Below are 9,569 nucleotides of genomic sequence, written 5' to 3' on the forward strand. Positions count from 1 at the left end.
TATTGATGATGATGTTAAGTTGTTAAACAAAACTGATTTATGATGAATAGATTTGAAATAAAGTTTGGATTACTTTTGGATTAACTAGTGATAGGTATATTGTATTGTATTAATGGTTTCTGACCTAGGGACTGAATCGTGTTTTTCTGTAGTTTTATATAAATACTACTGGACAGTTTTGAGCTGAATTGTAATGCTTTTCCAGTTCCAACAGGTTTCCTATAGTTTTTCAGTAGATATCACTTCATGATGAAATTCTTTTCTGAAGTCCAACGAGTAAATTTTGAAATGCTGAATTATCACAACATAGTATCTCTGTTTATTTTGAAACAAAGTTATAAATGGTAAGCAAAGATGGATAGTGGCTAGCAGTGGAATCCAAGACGCGCGTTTCGTCCTATTTGGGATTCTTCAGCTGGATGTACCCACATCTCAGAGTTGATGTTCACTCTGGGACTCGAACGCATAGTATGCACATATGCCAATTAGAGACTGACCAGTTGCAGTCCAAAAACGTCAATGTGAAGATTCAAACAAACAATACTAAGTGAATTGAAAGTTATAAATGAGCGTGAAATCTTTGAATTTGTTTTTTTTAAAAACAGGCTGATGAAAAGACATACTATTGAAAGGTGTTAAAATTTGATAATCGACAATCATCAATTTTTTTACAGTTTTAGACCTCACAGATCATTTAATATTTTAAAGCTGAGTTTACTAACAAAACCCGTTGACCCAGTCTCGAAACTATTAGCCAACCTTTAGTAATAAATATTACCCGCTCAACAGTGTATTTATCATAACTTAGCACCTAAACGGTTAAGGAATTGGCATCTGAGGTAAGAGATCCAGTGTTTGAGTCTAAGCAAAAAATCTTAGACTTACTGGGTTGTACTTGTATGTTCAGCTGGTAAATGATAAATAAATATACTTCTTGAACTCCAATCATAGCCAAGGCTAAAGCTATCTAAATAGTCCATCGTTAAACATTCTCAAATTTTGTTGATTCCTGAGCTATTAATAACTTTAATTGCAAAAATACCGAATCAACCTTTTAAACGTCCTGCAACTACTACTAACCTGTTGCATTTGATTCATATTACGCCTCTGAAAATATTTCAGTAATAGATATGATTATCCCAAATCCACTTTTAAAACCTTGACTATATGATAAATATGACACAATAAAAGAAGGGACTTAAAAATAACTTTGCACACATAAAAATTATCTCGTATAAGATTCATTCACTGTGATCTTATCAAGTGATAAATCACCTATCAACTTTTTTCGATCTACTACTCGACGGCAGTTACAGCAGTTAAGTGGTTGAGATTTCTTTGAATTAAATGGTTAAAGATTTTTAGTCATGCCTAACCACCAGTGACCTCAGTTCAGTGTGATAGATAATGTATAACAAAGTTTGGAAAACCTTAAGTTTGATCAGACTTCGTATCAGCCTGTATAGTTATTATCTATTCATTTATGTTGTCTGAAAAGATGCAGAGGTTCTGGGTGGGATCAGAGTGAAAATCATAACGTATGCTTGGATACATTAGTTAATAATGCTTGGAATCTGTTCCAGAGGTACAGATTCACTCATTACCTATGGTGCTGTAAAACTTAGATCACGTATTATTCCCACACCTTTCCATTCACAATGTTAATCATTCATCTTGAAATATCTTTGCCATTCAATTTCCTACTACATTTATGTTATTGTCATTCTGACTTTTTGGATTTACATTTTACTTGTTTTTCTCTTCCTCACTCATTCTCAATGTTGGTGTGAGCTGTGACACCAAAATAGAGTTAAACTTTCATACCAGATTCGATATTGTCTACATTTGTGTGTTTACAAAAAGAACACAGTTGGAAACGATCACTCTCTAAACTAAGAGATGACCAACAGATCTATGAATGACTTACGCTTTTAATTTGCGTTAAGTATAGCAGCTGATTAATTTGATTCATGAGGGTTCTTGATAAAGATAATTCAAGCGTTTTATGCTAAAGTACTTCTGAAGAAAATCGCTAATTTTACAATTATTACTCCGTGATTATTAAAAAAATGACCCCTATGTGTGTATTTCCGAAGGTGATAAACAAAATCCATACTTATCTACCAATTTATATATATATATATATATATACCATTAGTTTATTAAATGAGTCCGTTCAAATTATCGATTCTTTCGTCTTTAGAGATTTTATGCATGAAACTCAACTAGCAAATTTGTTTTCGCAGATCCTAACCTGTCATTGATCGTCCACAGAGTTCATAAATTTTGTTAAGTATTTTCATGTTTCGACCTAAATTGATTAATTATTCCTTCATTCAATCAATTATTTAGTGAAAACTCACACTGATACATATGTGCCTCACGATAAAATAAGTCCAATTTGTTTATATTCCCTATTCCTTTAATTGAGTTATCCACCTTATCTGATATTGTTCATAATAAGTGTACATCATTTATCCAACAAGGCTTTTAAGCTTTCAGTGATGAGCTTTCAAGAGTTTCTTCGAGTTTCCTCTCTATCTAAAAATCAAGTCTCAAAAGTATTAGATATTGCAGTGTTATCTCAATGACATAGCCACCACTATTTTCAATCATTTCATCACTTACTCATCGACATTTTGTTTATATAAATGATTCAGAAGTAAAAATATCTGTCAACCAAATTTTCCACTTGGTGCTTTTGTTCTTATGTAATTACTCATATTTCACTGAATGTCCTAGTTTTTGGTAACTGTAAGATATTTTTCTAGGATATATATATATATATATATATACCAAACGCGCAAAATCTTGTATAGGTATGATATATGCATCTTGTATTGTTTCCACTCGTTATCGCGTTTGTTTACCTCTTATTACATATTAACGTATAGATAATACGTCTAACTACTTTATGCTTTGTTTTAACCTTGATTACTCAGAAAAAAATTGAAGTTACATTTATGAAATAATTTCTTACACAAGAGATCTAGCTAATTGAAGTGAGAGTGTCAACTTTCATCAGAAAATAATGGCTGAAATTATCAATTCCTGATTGTTGATCTAACTCTCTGGTGTCAAGTAATACAGCATGACTTCAGTGATATAACTTCGATGTGTATTTGTACGTTGTCATATATTTGAATATACTATGCAGGTAATCTTATATTTTAGCCTCATACACGTTTGGCATTAACAGTTACATTTGCCTTGACTTAGTTTGTTATTTTCAGAGTTCAGCATCCATATCGGTCAACTAGCGAATGTGAGACGTGACATTGAGATTGAATCCTTTGAAAATGAGCAATGATAATCAAATAGTTACTGAATTCAAACCAACTTCATTATTTCTACTCCAATCAAGAACACTTACTGATCTTACTGTTAGTTTCTTTTAAAATAAAGAGTTACAAAGGTCTCAGAATATCTCAAATGTGATTACATTGTCTAATTCTGAGAACTACGTACTTAAGTACCATGAAAATTCCATTAAGATTGGTAGTATGGGAAGGAATCTACTCTTCAAAATTATGTTAATGGGCGACATAGGTTATAAATTTATTGAATAAAACGAGAAACAAAGGTGACTTCATTTAGATATATCTATAATAATGGACTTGATTTCCAATCTACCATGCATCAAACTGTCACGTCATTTTAATACGCGTCATTATTCTATGTTTTGAAAGATTCAGTCAGTTATCTCCACAACCGTTTATTTTTGCAGACACCCTCAGATTGTTGGTTCAGTAAAATGATACTAAATACTACCATCATTTCTCGTTTCATTATATCAAGAATACTACACCTAACGTGAAGCTTATGTGTACACATTAATCGAAGGAGCAGGAAAATTCACTTGATTACTAATATGTCCTATATAAATTAAAACACAAAAAGTCAACCGTCTGATATAAACCATCTTTGATGTTATTCGGAATCACTCATTCCAAATATATTAGTGCATATATTATCTAATTAATTCCTTTCTGCATATTTCGCCGAGAAATATTCTATTCTTATACAATCAATAGTTGTGTTTCAAATCCATCCTATCCTGATTTGATATATCTTTCAAGATGGTTAAATTGGCAGACAGACACATGTACTATTGTCTGTTGTTTATCTCACCATTAAATGTTTTATAAATAATCCCCTATACGCTACCCCTCCCACACTCTTGATTAACTTCTACGTTGAAGAGAGAGTGAAATTAAAAGAATTGACAGCTTTTAAATATGCATACACATAAAAATAAGGTTCTACAGGAGCGATAAACATTATAATTTAATGATTTATCATAACTATCGACAAAACAAGCATAATCTGTAAACAGTCATTCAAAGTCTGTGGATTAATTTTTTTTTAAAAAACAAACAAGGTTTACACATGAATATATAATATTTGAAGAACAGAATCCCTGCTGTGTTCTACCTCATGAAGTATGAAAATATGGAATTATGCTGACGATAATGATTCCTAAGCTTTTCCGATTGAAATGTACTCGTACATCCATACTCACTAACTAGTTTTGGTTTATCCAGATGTTATGTTTTATAAATCAGAAGCAAAGGAAATGGTTATTACATATTATGTAATGTTACACAATATTGAGAACTTACTGTACTGTTTGTATGCATGAATGTTAGGTTGGTCTTCTTATTTTTTAATATACACTAACGGGATTTATAATCCAGTTGCTAAATTAAGTAATACTTGCGTCATTTGTATTCTCTTACATATTTACACGCAGGTTGTACACGTGTACACACGGTACATATGTCAATAAATAATTGTTCTTATATATTTCAGGATAAGTATATGTGGAACATAATCCCAAAAAATATTTTGTTTTTTTAAGAAAAATTAAATCCAAGATTGTTTTTCATTATAAATTTAAATCAGTCAATCAACTGTCAGTAATCATAAAACTCTGAATATAGATCATGTTGCTTATTTGAAAATTTTCTGATAGCTGATTAAAGATAATAAGAATATTAAATCTTTGGGCAGTGTTGAGATATCTGAGTTGAACATTCAATATTAAAGCTTTTCTTTTCATAGTGGGTAATGTCACTCATTATCTTACGCCTAAAATATGAATTTTTCTCTATTACTTATAAATAAACAACTGTTCTAACACATATATTGTGCTTTACGCTCTCGATTTCGACTGCTACTAGAACATGGCGGTCGAGTTTGCTTTTTGTGACAACCTAGTCGAGTTATATTGGCTGAAATATTCTTTCCTTTCAATCCTACCATCCCAAGTAGGTTGGTTAGAAAGCGGTAGTATTAGAAGTCATAAAGCCAAGTGTTATGAAGTGTGGTTGTAGTAAGGTGTTCCCCTCAGATAACCAGACTCTTCAACAACCCTGCCATCTCATAATGACGGGAATGGTTAGAAAAGGTTAACCCGAAAAACAACACACCTGACCTTACTCCACGGGTTTTCACCTCCAGCTATAAGGTCTTAAAAGTGCGGAGGTAACTTACCTAAAACCACTCGGAAAAATGTCATCTACTCCTTTGGATCTGGGATCACACTCTCATCCCGCTAAGACCACTACTAATCGATTTCTTTTTCTTTGAATCCCAATAAAAACTATTCTTTTATGCTGTGGATAACCAGGAAGTAGAAAGCGCTCTTATGCCTACGACAGCACGTGTGATCACCTCGTCCACAATCTAATTCCATTAACAAATAGTTGATGGTACTATCAGTATAGTATCATCTTCTGCCTTCGAATTACCCTATAGATTCTTCCAGTTTAAACTACTAGAGTTCATGAAATCCGATTCTAGGTCCCTTAAAACCACACTCCAAGCTGTTTGTCGGAGCTGTCAATGTTCAAACCCGAAGCCAAATCGAATAATAGACACCACTAGCTAAAGCAATAGAATCTCATGCAATTTATTTATGCTGTCTCGGAATCAGTTTGACTAATATAGTATTTAAAGTACTAGCCTCCATAACAATCTAACGTTTATAAGCTGCTCCGAAGAACAACTCCGAGAAAACCACGTTGATTCTAGGAGCAAGCGTCAAAGTGCTGGTCAACTATTCATCAGGTTTTAGAGCACAGGAATATTTATCAACGCGTAACTGTAGTTGTGCTTTTTGGCCCTAAAATAGTATTCGAACGCGTTAACTGAGAGGTTCCGTGGAAATGTTTGTCGTTGAAAGGAGTACCAAAGTACTTCGTAAACCTTATGGAGAATCTCTCCCCAAACACTACTAATCGAGCCAGAGCTTATGGTAAACTATCATTGGAGCTGTCAACCCAAACTGTCCTTCGTCAGAGTTACACACTAGCCCCATTTTTATTTAATTTTTTCATCCATATCCTCCTTGAAATAACGTTTTCTTTACCTCAGTTTTCTGGAATTTATCTCCTGCCATAAGATATGCTTGTTGACTCAGGATAAATAAATGATATCATCCTATCTGGTGAAGACGCTAAGAAAAATACAACCTTCTTAACGCCTTGAACAAAAATACAGGCATGTTTGGGATGCGATTCTCTCCTCTTAAATGCAAAATTTAGCTTCAGGGCTAGTCTGCTTTAACAACTGAAATAGTGATAGATAGCGAAGTAGTTGAGCACGTTTATCATTTCACTCATTTTGAAAGTTTCATAAACCTTGGTTGGTTGGTTGGTATCTAACAAAATCTCAGTACGGATTCAGAAAGTTATGTTGGCTTTTGCCAAATTGCTTAGCTTAAGGCGCAGACAGGATGTCCGTCTGTCAACTAAATAGCGTGAGTACTGTGTATAAATTCGCTCCGTATAACTTTATGCTTATGAAACGTGGTCTTTGAAGGTAGAAGATGTAATCAGGTTATGACATTTCATGACAAATATCTTCGAAACATTGCTCACATTTCATGGAGCTACCAAGTGAGTAATGTTGAGGTTAAGTATAAGGTACTAAGCGAAAGGGACAAATTAGTTGATGGGTCTACGAATCTTCACCAACTGAGGTGGTTCGGACATCTATTACATATGCTCAAGCATCGCCAGTCTTGATGAACAATGTTATCTAGTATGGAAGTTGGTTGAAAGAAAGCTATTGGTAGCCAAACTAATACGTGTTATCAGTCCAATAAGTCATTAACAAGTGGACTGAGTCTGTTTGGTAAGTTCAAGCTACGTGGTTGGGGTCGACATGAGAGCCACCATTAGCGTCTGGACACTGTGTTATATAGCTCAGAGTCATTCACAGTAACACGGATATATTTACCCTTTATCTTCCTCTCTATCCTGAACTTATATATATATATATATATATATATATATATATATATATATATATATACTATGACGAAATGGCCGTCCAGTACTTCTAGGTTTTCAATGGTGGTCTAGCTTAGATCGACTAATAAATTCAACTGCTAAAATTACCACAATCTTCAAAAATACCTGTTCTGATATTAATCATAATTCTCCATTACGCATAACTGAAGAGTTATAAATTTTGTAACAATTAATGTTTTGAATTTCTACAAGCCACTCAGTTTTTGATCAACGTTTAAAATAATTAACTCGTTTGATAAACTAATACAGTACAATGAGAATACCAGATTTATCAAGACAGTGGGCTACATTGGAGTAATTTGATCATGCAATAGACTTGTGCGAGCAATCAAAAGGTTATTCTAGACAAACGGCAACACTAAGATAAAAAAGATACTAAGAACACTAAATAAATCCCTCTGGATATTAAACTACAATCTGTATTATCAGAGTCGATTGTATGTAAGAGTACAAACTGATTTCGAACACACATGATGAAGTTGATCGGATTATTTTAAATATATTAAACTAATAAATCATATACTTCCGATGAAATTTATGTCCTTGTTGCACTATCTAGATTGTCAACATTCTCTGTTTACAGTTACTTATTCTTGTTTATACTTCTTGTCTAGCTTATCTGAGAATTCCCTTTGTATTATCATTAGACAAAAAAATTAACTATGTTGTACGTGTGTTTGATCGATTGCATACAGATGTTGCAAAAGAACTAGCTATCAAAAATACTTTCCACAAGTTTTTTTACATATTCACAGAGAAGATTCAGTAAAAACGATTAACAGTCACATTTAGGCACCTTATGTTTCATAGATGAAGTATTTTGGATAGCTAAATTAATTAACCTTACTTAAACTAAAAATATGGATCATTTAATTTCAACTAAATGATCTAAAGCTAGCACACTCATCATCATAAGCAAGGGTTCTGATTTCCATTATTGGTAAGTTACTGGGTATATATAAGGTAGGAGTTCCAAGTATCAATAAGACGATTACCTAGTGTTTCATAATTTTTCTAAATGGTTTCCTATTAGATCTCAGCTCGTGATGAAAACTGACATCGAGTTCAGTAATCGTTTATCACAAAACGATACCAATTTATTTAGTGATTACAAATGAGCTTTTCTATTTACATAATGAGTCATGAAATGATCCATTTTTGGAACAGAAAATTTTGCTGTAAAGCTACTCAGTTATCTTTAAAACGTTTTGGCACTGTGGTTTTTAATAGTTGCAAGCGTGAGTCAATTGAAGCTAGATCACCAAGGAAAACGTGAAAACACTGGACGGCCGTTTCGCCCTATTGTGTGACTCCTCAGCAGTGCGCATCCACGACCTCGCCTCGCGAGATTCGGACCCAGGACCTATCAGTCTCGCGCCAGAGCACTTAAATAAATAAATAAAAATATTTAATCAAAGTAATTGATTGTATGTCAAGTTCATCTTTTTTACTTGAGATGTGTAATACTGTTCTAAATTTTAAACTGTTTTCAATTTTGGTAAAAGTTTCCGACCAAAATTTACTGTGCGAATAGAGATAAAAACAGAACCGCTACTAATACTACTACTGTTATTACTATTATTTCTATCCTTGTTATATTTGCGTTACTGGTGTTTGTAAACATAAAATTATTGTACACATCACATAACTGATTATAATGAAAGAATAAGGTTCACTGTAGATAAAGTTTGTCTAATTCTCTGTTAATTGATGCTTCATTTTACAATGGGGTTGGTCTTTTTCTTCATTAGTCAGAAAATTTTGGTGGTTTGTTTTTATGGTTTCATTTACATGATACACACTTTCATTAACTCATCGTTTGATGTACCCTGTTATCAGCTATTGCAGATCATGAAGGACTGAATTAGTGCCTTCTCTCATTTCGTAACTTTACAACATACCTATACTTCATCCTCAATTAAACTGGACTTCTTTATCTTTTCTATCTGAAACATATTGCAATGCAATCATTATGCTCAGAATTCATGATTCCTATTCTCTTAACTTAGTCATTTCTCCACAGAATGTGACTGCTGTAATTAGTTTGTAATTTTAGAAATTAGTATGATTGACTTAAAAAGCTTTTTCACAACACAAAGTATAGTAGTGACATACATTCTGACAATGATAAATAAATAAGTCGACTAAATAATTGACTCAATAATTGAATGTACTGGCGTAAAACTGCATACAAAAGTGGATCAGTTATATTATTTTTATAATGCTGAAGTGTCCTCACTAGGCAAATTG

Source organism: Schistosoma mansoni, chromosome 2 (assembly GCF_000237925.1).
Source record: "Schistosoma mansoni strain Puerto Rico chromosome 2, complete genome".
In the NCBI taxonomy this organism is placed as follows: Eukaryota; Metazoa; Platyhelminthes; class Trematoda; order Strigeidida; family Schistosomatidae; genus Schistosoma; species Schistosoma mansoni.